The following is a 10,258-nucleotide window of genomic DNA, read 5'->3' as shown; positions in this document are numbered from 1 at the left end:
GCCAGGAGATGGAAGGACCCATGGAAGGATGATTCTGACAAAGGAACTTAATTCACCCTGCCTCTAATAGTATCACCTAGCACTCTCAACTCTGCAACCACAACTGATTTGAGGGGACTTGCTTCACTCACAGACACACTGAATCCCCAAGCCCCCAGTCTCAGCAGGCCACTTGCTACATGCGTGGCCCAAATTCAGACTCCGCAGCCAGCGTGCATGAGACTGAGCAAGCCCATTTGGGAAAGGACAGTGTCCCGGCTAGCACAAGGCTGTCCCTTCATGGCCCACCTCCAGACCCCTTCACCACACGTGTTTCTGTCATGGAAAAATCTTCTCTCCTGGGGTAGTCCTTCAGGAGATCATCCCACTGATCTTCGCTGATAATCTGCTGGCAACACTTTGCTGCTGAGCAAGCTTATCCCTGGGCTGACCAGGATCTGAACCCTCACACGAGCAGCCAAGAACTCCAACAACAATCATCAACTGTATGCAGGACCAAAACAATACCACCTCAGCAATCCTGTTTGATTCTGGGCAGTTGTGGCCTGACAACCAGTTGAGAAAGTTAAGGCTCCTGGTGTCCAGCCTGCAGCTGGTGCTCCCTGTTCAAAGTCCCAGAACCAACGGACTGGAGTGGAACGATGTCCCCTATACCCTGCAGGAAGAGAGGGGAGATGGGTGTGGATCCCAGAGGTGGATCATCCACACCCCTGCACACCCACAATCATCATTCCCGGACTCACGTGTTACCAGTGATGTCAAGGTAATACTCCTTTATGATCACTCTTTTCAAGAAATAGGGGTGGTCTCGAAAGGAAAAGATCAGCTTGCTGCATGACCGTGGACGGCTCGCACCTGTACCTGCTAGGACAGGGAGGAGGGAAAAGGTGCAAGCTTCTAGGGTCCTCAGCTTGCCTCCCAGGCAGGCGTTAACAGCTTCCACGAAGCCTCTCCAAACTCTCACAGTGTAGGACATGGATAACATGATCCTCCCACACCCCACCAAGTCCCATGCCCAGCTGTCCTCAGTCTCCCTCACTGACATTCAAGTCGATCATGTAGCTGAGAAAGTCTTTATCTTGGTCGCTGATCATGACAGGAACTTGAGGGTGGTTCATAATCTGCTTGAGGTCAAGGAGCCATTTATGCCACATGCTGGGCCCAGAAGAGCCAGGCGCATCAGCCCTAGTCTGGGGTGGAAGAAGGACACGGGAAGAGGCATCTTCAAGGATGCTGGGCACTTCTGCTTACCCAGCCACTACTGATGAGCTCAGGCCCTGCCATACCATCAGACAAGCTCATGGCTCTGTGTTCCTGGTGGTGTTCTGTATCTGAGGTGGTCTGCATTCCCCAGGCAGGGGCTGTTTCTGATAGCTATTATTTCCCAGACCTGTGTATGCTGGGTAGTGGCATGTCACTGCCTACATGGTAGGACTAACAATCGTTGTGACAAACCATGTCTGAAAGCAAAGGGGTTGGGGTTGGCTAGTGTATGTCTACATATGTTCTGTGGGTTTCTGTGTGTGTGTGTGTGTGCGTGTGTGTGTGTGACTCCCATATCTCAGTTATTTAAGGAATCATTCACCTTGACAACAATAACTGTCAGCTAAGGCGGCTCTGGTGTACTGTCTCTGGTCATTTCTGACTTAGAGGCTGTTCCTCCTCAGATGCAGGCCTGAAGTAGACACACAGGGTCATGGCTGCGACACTTACAGGTGTGGCCCTGCCCGGACTCTACTCAGCTGTGCCTTTGGAGCCTGCCAATTGCCCAGTACCACACTTCCTTCAGGGTCCACCATCCTGCCCCCTCGCCTCCACCCCTCCTCCTGCTCCTGCCTCTGCACCTCCCCCTCCTCCTGAGCAGCGGACCACAAGGAGTAGCAGGAAGGATACCACGTTGGCCCAGAAGTCAGGGATGCCCTGGATGATGGCACTCTTCTGAGCCAAGTCCTGCTTCCTCCTCTCATGGCTCTTGCACATGAACCAAACGTAGGCCCTGTAGGTTTTCTCAGGCTCAGAGCTCAGTTCCACTTGCAGGGTCGCCAGTGCCTGCATCACATCTAGTGCCGGGAGCTCACTCGGGCCTCCAGGCCTTTCCTGGCACTGCTCCTCCACCGTCTTCTCCTCCAGCTCCAGGGAGGACCCCTGTCGCTGTTACTCATGCGGCACAACCTCCACATCCTCAGTGATGTCCTCTGGAAGCAGCTGGAAACCCCGTCTGATCCCTGCCACGACTCCGTCCACCTGGGCCTCACCGTCCTCTCCTGCCTCCACTCTGAAGAGGGTGGCATCTTTGCCTGGCGTGGCCACTGGTGGCTGCAACGTCCCAGCCATGCGCAGCATCACCAGGACAGGCCACGGGGCCCCATCCCCCTGAGCACCTAAGGAGCTCACAGCTAAGGAGGTCTGGGGTCCCAGGACGCTCCCGCATTCCTCTCATCCTCCTCTTGGCTCTGGCCATGACCCCAGCCTGGGTCAGACGCTAAGGGACAGGACATAATAGCACCACAGCAAGTGGTGAGCAATGGCGGCCCAGGGTGCAGTAATCCTGTGGGGCCCACTAGCGTTTTTGCTGTGGGGAGTGTGGGGCATGCTTCAGAGGCTATGGCTCGCGTGTGTGTGTGGGGGCCGGGGGGGTGGGTGGCCTGAACTATAGAAACGGACGGTGGCAGCCCAGGACAGGGTGAACGGGCCCTGGGACATCAGCCATACAGGCGGGGCCCTAGGCTGTGAGCCACGCACAGGCAGCTGACCCAAATCTAGATCAGTGGCCGAGAGGGTGGTGGACAGCACACGATGGACACGCCCCTAGACCGGATGGCATCTTCCGTGGTTCCTGGGATCCAGCTCCACTATGTGGCCAGACTCTGATCCAGAGAGCTAGCAGGTTTTGCATCTGCCGCTACCTCAGGCACTGTCATTGATCTGGTTCTGGAAATTCCAGCCACGGTTTCCTGATCCACAATCCAAACAGCACACTCCTGTGTCCCACAGGACCTTCAATATCTGGGAGCTCTCCCTGAGTATCCAGAGGATACACAGGGGTGCCAAGTGGCTGGATACTTTTCTCCATGGGACAGACAGACTGTTGCTGGCCGGATGCTAGGGGAGTAGGGAGAAACCCCACCGTTTGCCACGTTGATCTCCATTGTTCAGGGACACCAGGACCCTAGGGTATAGAGCTCTCTCTTTGTCTCTTTGTCTCTGCTTTGGCATAGCACTGTTTGGAGCAATCCTTCCTTGTGTGTTCCAGGGCTGGTGTCTGTGTGTCTCCTTCTCTTTAAGTGGTGCTGTTGCCATTTGCCACTCTATGGACACCAGCGCTTATAGGAGAAGCTTATCCTTGGAGTGAAGGCAAGCCCTTCTCCTCCTGAGTGAGTTGCACCGACGGGAGATCAGTTATTTTTTCCACAGGTTTCGAGAGTGCTTTCTCCATCTTGAAAGCCAACAGTGGGCAGTCCCTGCTGAACCGCAGAAGGGGTCGGGTAACCCTCCCTCCCTCACTGGACAGACATGAACCTGCACAGGCCTGAGGTGGCTTGGCCACACTTTTCACAGAGGGAGAAATGGGGCATGCTCTGCTGGCATGAGGAAGCTCCCTGAACCTTGTTCAAATTCCTGCCAGTGAGTCGCTAAGGACAACTCCCTGTTAAGTTCCGTGACTCACTGGTGCGGGAGACATGTACGTCTGCCCATTTACCCTATCGAGGCCCTTTCAGGTGGTTCTGTTCTCCATCTGAGAACACGTACCAGCCTGCCCAGTTACCCAATCCTGTGGGGCTGGGGGCAGCAACAGGAACAATCTAAGCCATCCATCGTATAGTCGTGACCCCCTATATATGCTTTCTGCAAAGAGTACAAAGAGTGATGTTTCAGACTGAAAGACTATGCAGGTAGCAAGTGCCTATGCTGCGGTGCTGGTCCATTTCTGAAACCTCACATAAACGGCAAGTGTTGCTCATGCTCACGGTACGGTCAGGGAAAGAATTCCCAGTGTTCGAGAAGGATGGAAAGGCCTTTGTAGCTGCATGTCCAAAGGGCTGTGGGGTCACCCGCTGTGGCTTCTGTGTCTGGCATTGCAGCCTGTTCTGTGTCTTGGCTCCTCTGCACTCTCCCTGGTGGCCCCCAGTCAATTTCTTCCTGCCTCTCCTTTCTGCCAGGCTTCCTGGGTGCACCACTGTGATTCCACTTAGAAACTGCTCACTCAGTGAGATAACAGGCATTGGTACCCTGGCTCCAGTGCGTCTCATGGCCTGAGTATGTACCTTTCCCTATGGCTTTCATGTTTTCGCTATCCAACTTCCATCACCTGGCTGGGTCAGTTCCGACACTTCATATTCACAAGCGTACTGTCAGGCAATTTTGTGCGCACACATGCACACACATGCGTGTGTACACACTAATATCCCTGACAGGAAACTTGCAGATATGCAGAAGTACAAGCTTTCTTCTCCAGGAACATGAGTTTTGGTAACCACCCGAGTTTCTCTGTCCTGGTTATTTTCTTTCACATGCTCATCGATCATGTCAGGTTGCACTTCTAACTCTGTGATTTAGCCTCAAAGGCTACAAAATTTTGGCATTTTTCTCCTGACAGGGACCGATCTGCAGAGAATTGGGCAGGTTGGAAACGCTCGCCCTGGACAGCTGAGTGACAGGCACCTGCGTTCTGCATTCTCCCATCACCTTGGACAGCTTCCCAGTACCAGTCAGGCTATTCTGATCCATTGTCTGTGCAATCCTTCAGGGCACCAGAAAACAAGGACGTCTGGGCTCAGCTGACTTGGAGAACTGTCTTCTTGGTGTGCACCTATCTAGGTCATTCCTGGTCAAATCCGTGTCCCTTTTGCTAGCCTACCACCCCTTAGGGCCCACAACATTCTGAGTGAGGCCCCCTGTTCTTTCTATCTGTGTAGCTTTCGATGTGCACCTGTCTACCTGTGCTTCCAAGTGCTATCTCCCTTTAGCAGGAAGAGGCCAAAGAGATGTCTGAGCCTCCAAGGGCCCCCAGGGACTGTGATGGGCCTGTGTGTGATCCAGTGCTGTGAGGATTCGTGTGTATGTTTGGCAAAACCAATACAAATATTGTAAAGTAAAATAAATAAAAAATATAAGAATTAAAAAGAGAAAACCAAATTCTTCCCTTAGATGAAGATTGTTTACAACCCAGTGTGTGTCCATTGGCTGGACATGGTCCTTGGAATTTCGCTGATGGGTTTGGACCCTAAACTTCAAAATGATGGCAGAAGGTAGAAAGACATTTAGACGTTGTTCTGTGAAAGCAAGGAGAAAGGCACTACTGCCAAAAAGATGACTAAGAGGGAACAATAATAGTCTTCTATCATTGGAAAAATATAATGGTCCCAGGGAGAGTATTTAGATAATATAAAAAGGATCCTTGGGAAGGAAAATTCAGACTCTCAGGAACATTTTCTACGTCAGGACTTGTGAAATAGTGTTCCAAAAATAGAGGCAGAAACTGTCTTCACTGAAACATGGAAAGTCACCTGAAAATTGAACATGATAAGAACTCCAGCTGGGCATCGCCAATCTACTTCTTAAAGATGAGTTTGCCAAGATGTAGATTTAAGAAAGATCTTGAACTGTAGGCCAAGAGCGAACAAGCTATTGCTGCAGGGAAAACATAGATACGTCTCATTAAGTATAATGGTAAGTAATGTAAGCTAGACACAGGGATGCATACTGTATGATTCCGTTCATGTAAAGGTCCAAAAGAGACCAAACTAATCTATGTGTTGAAAGTCAGATATCCTAGTTATCTTTGGAGTGCGGTGATTGGGAGAGACACAAGAGAGTTTTCAGGGTTGCCGGTGATGTTCTGTTTCTTGATTTGGATGCTAATTACGTGGATGTGTTTAGTTGGTGAGTATCCATGGAACTGTACACTCCTGACTTATGTATTTTTCCATATGTATATTGATAACAAAAAGTTATAAAGCTTTTAAAAATATAAATACATAACCATGTATTGAGGAAGGAGCACATAGATAAAGGGCCACTTCTGATACAAGGCGTGCAACCTGAGGCCATAAAGATAAGGTGGCATTTCCACACGTAGTCCCTTGTGTTTATGACTACCCTGACCCACGGAATCCCCCAACAGATGATGACCTGGGAAACCTGCCCTTACTGGGCCCACAGATCAAGCCTCCCTTGGGCAGATAGCAGTTTCTCTATCTCAAAAACAACAAGAGGGCTTGATTCCACCCACCCTCACTGATTTGCTAAATGTGAATACTCTCTTTCAGTTGGTCTCATTAGGCCCAGGTAGGACTCCTTACAGTCAGGCATCTCTGCTTACCTACAGAGCCCGTGTGCCTAGGAAGCCAGTCCTCGGTTGGGCACCGGGATATCGAAGACGGTCAGCCAGGACGCAGCTTCCCTCTGAGTTTCCGATGGTGCAAATCCCCTCTGAAAACACCAGACAGCCTGCTCCAGCAAGACTGCTAGAATCCTCTCTCAGGTGCAGACACACACCTTTGCCCCTCAGGCCCCAAAAGCCACAGGCAAGGCCCAGATGACAGAAGGAATTTACGTCAGGGCTTCCAGCATGAGCCATGGGGTATCTTGGGCAGGACTTTCCCTAGACCCTGAAAACCAGCAGGCCCTGAACTGCCCCCAGGGGCTTCCCTGTCTCCCGCTCTCCTGAGGTCCCTTGGGACATGCAATGAGCCCACCATCCTTGCTTCCTCCCTGTTCCCTCCCTCATAGGCACACCCCGGCAGAGGAACACACGCGTACACCAACACCTGCACTTTCTTCGCCTTTCTGCACTACCAGGAGACTGGAAGTGCCTGGAGGCATGCCACGCTCACACCTTGTCTCTCTTAGGATGCCTGTGGTTTTGCACGGACAACCTACCTTATTAGCATGTCTTGCATTTTCTGTCGCATCGTGCCAGTGTGTGCCACCCTCATGGAGAGAGCGTGCTGGCTGATGGGCTGATCCTGGGCAGCCCTGGTCCAGGACTTTCCCGGGTCTCCTTTTTATGTGTGTGGAACAAGTCTCCAGTGCAGCAGGCAATCTGTGTCTCTTTCTCCTTCAGGTCTCTTCCTTCTCAGCAAGACCTTAGCCTCCTCAACCATCCCAGGTCCTCTGTATCCGCATCCACCATTTCCGCATGCCGGCTCATGTCCGCACAGACTGTGGGCTCCACAGGCGGTGGTTTGAAATCCCCACACCACTTGATTTGCCCTGGGTGAATCCAGAGACCATGCACCCGCTCTTCCTGGTCCAAACACATACTACAACACGGGAGAAATGGTGAGCGTGTTTCTGTATTTCCTCTAATTCCAGATGTCTGGAGCCAAGTTCCTGTGTTACTACTGGCCATCCTTTCCTCATTCCCATCCTGGACAGGGTCACTGCGGAGATACAGTGAGCAACCACCCTCAGACTTGTGATGCCTTGTGTCTCCTCTTCTGGTTGCTTGGCATCTCCTCTCTTGTTGCCTTCATCTCTGCTTTTTCCCTGGACCAGACACACACACACACACACACACATACACACATAAACACAGGCAACACAAGCATACACGTGTATACAATTACAGGCTTGATACAGAGACACAAACGTGTACAGGGAACACAGGTGTTTCAGGAGCTGAAGGCACCATGTCCAGCACTGTTGGAGATGGCGTCAGTAGGCACCACGTCCTGCCCTTGGAGCTCCCTGTCCACCTCCTCCCTGAGCACTTCCGTATTTTCCGAAGGCAGCCTGAAGCAGCTTCCAGCGCAGCATGTGTGGCTGTGGAGAGACGCCGATTGGTGGATGTGTAAATTCACAGAAGATCCCAAGGTCAGCACACAGGTGCCCTGGGACACCGGACAGGACGCCCTTTCAATGATAGGCTTTCCCAGGGTAAGGGGTGGGAGTGTAAGGCACAGGCATTCTTAAACTCATTGACTAACAGGAGGCTGGGGGATGGCTTGACACACGGAAAGAAGATTCTGACAAAGATACTTAATTCATCCTGTTTCTAGTAGTATCACCTGGACTACCGCACTGAGGAAGACTTGCTTCACTTGGACACACCGAGTTCCAAAGCCCCCAGTCTCAGCAGGTCATGTGCTACATGCAGGACCCAAAGCCTGGCTCTGCAGCCAGCTTGCATGAGCCTGAGCATCCCCATTTGGAAAAGGACAGTGTCCTGGCCACGACACGGCTGTCCCTTCAGGGCCCGCCTCCAGACACCCTCCCCGCATGTGTCTCTGTCAGTTACCGCTCGGAGCAGAACTTTCCTTCCTCGGGTAATACGTCACAGGATTGTCCCACATGTCTTGACCAATGATCTGCTGGCAACACAAGCAAGGTCATCCCAGGGCTGACCAGGCCCAAACACTCTCGTGAGCATCCAAGAACTCCAACATCAGTCATCAACTGTATGCAGGCCCAAAGCAACTCCACCTCAGCAATCCTGTTCGATCCTGGGCAGTTGTGGCCTGACAACCATTTGAGAAATTTAAGACTCCTGATATACAGCCTGCAGCTGGGTGCTCCTCATTCAAAGTCCAAGAACCAGTGGAGTGGCGTGGAATACCGCCCCCTATACCCTGCAGAAAGACAGGGAACACAGGGGTGGATTCCGCAGGTGGATCATCCATCCCCTAACACACCTACACCTCCATGAAGCCATGTCTTACCAGTGATGTCAAGGTAATACTCCTTAATGATCACCATGTTCCAGAAGTAGGCGTTGTCCCCAAAGGAAATGATCACCTTGCCGTTGGACCTTGGATGGCTCTGCACCTGCACCTTCTAGGACAGGGATGAGGGTAAAGGTACAAGCTTCTAGGTGCCTCAGCTTGCCTCCCAGGCAGGCATTAACAGTTTCCACAAAACCTCTGCACATTCTCACATCACATGAACATAGATAACATGATCCCCCCAACTCCCCACCAAGTCCCGTACACGCATGCCCTCATTCTCCCTCACTGACCTTCACGTCAATCTTGTAGTTAAGAAAGTCTTTATCTTGGTCGCTGATCATGACAGAAACGTGAGCGTGGTTCATAATCTGCTTGAGGTCAAGGAGCCATGCAGGCCACATGCTGGGCCAGAAGAGCCAATAGCAACAGCCCTAGTCTTGAGTGGAAGAAGCACACTGGAATAGGAATTTCCAAGGATGCTGGGTACTTCCACTTGCCCAGCCACCACTCATATCCTCAGGCCCTGCCGTGCCATCAGACCCACTCCTGGCTCTGGGTTCCTTGTGGTGTTCTGCATCTGAGGTGGTCTGCATCCCCCAAGCAGGGGTTGTTTCTGACTGCTACGCTCCTCCTCCTGACTTGTGTGTGCTGGGTAGTGTAATGTCACTGCTTATCGTGTCAGGATTTGCAGTCCCTGTTGCACACTGTGTCTTCAGGCAAGGGGGTGGTGTGCATGTGTATGTGTGAGTGTGTGTGTGAGTGTATGTGTGTGTGTGTCTTCAGCAAGAAGGCCCTCGGTCTCTGACCTGCTCCCTGTCTTCACAGCAGATGGCAGGCGTGTGTCTGAATCCGTCTGGCACTCAGAGCAGATGAGAATAGCAGCCCCTTCCAGCTCCTCTTTGCTTGTGGACCACCTCTGCCTTTGCATTGCACTAGTGACAGCAACTCCAGGGGCTCTGACTGACGGGCATGGGTCTTGGACTCCCGCTCTCTCAGCTCTTTCCCGGGATCATCCACATTTACAACAATAACTGTCTCTGGTGGCTGCTCTGGTGTACTGTCTCTCGTCATTCCTGACCTAGAGGCCTCAGGTGCTGATCCTCCTCAGATGCAGGCCTGAGGGAGACACCCAAAGTCATGGCTGTGACACTTACAGCTGTGGCCCTAAGGGACTCTTCTCAGCTGTGCCTTTGGAGCCTGCCTCTGCCTCGGACCACACTTCATTCAGGGGTCTCCCACGCCTCCCCTGTTCCCTTGCCCTGTGGCCTCACCTGTTTTAGCAGGATCTTCAGCACAATCATCTTGAAGGTGCCTTTGCCATTCTTTAATTTGGCTATAAAGCTCACAACTTTTAGCGGCACAGTAACGCAATTTTTCTAACGTGCACTGTTAGAGTTTGATGAGCTCTTGTTGAGTTTCTTGGTTTCAGCTAGAAAGCCCTGCATTACTCTTAGGGCTCTAGAAGCTTCTGAAACAAAGGAAAGACTACAAGTATTCCAGACTGATTGGATGATGATATAGATTTCTAAATACTTAACAGATTCTGCTTCCCCGCCACCTAAAAATTTGCCCCCAACTCCTGAAGAGCT

At 51.8% G+C, this 10,258-nt stretch overlaps 1 pseudogene; it reads right to left on the bottom strand.

Annotated features, from left to right (window-relative positions):
* Positions 1-277: 277 nt before the first annotated feature.
* On the bottom strand, positions 278-2,334 carry LOC128071011 (testis-specific Y-encoded protein 1-like; annotated as a pseudogene).
* Positions 2,335-10,258: the final 7,924 nt, after the last annotated feature.

The sequence above is a fragment of the Budorcas taxicolor genome, chromosome Y, assembly GCF_023091745.1.
Source record: "Budorcas taxicolor isolate Tak-1 chromosome Y, Takin1.1, whole genome shotgun sequence".
Lineage (NCBI taxonomy): Eukaryota > Metazoa > Chordata > Mammalia > Artiodactyla > Bovidae > Budorcas > Budorcas taxicolor.
The sequence above is the reverse complement of the archived record's forward strand: the minus strand, read 5'-3'. Positions and strand labels throughout refer to the sequence as shown.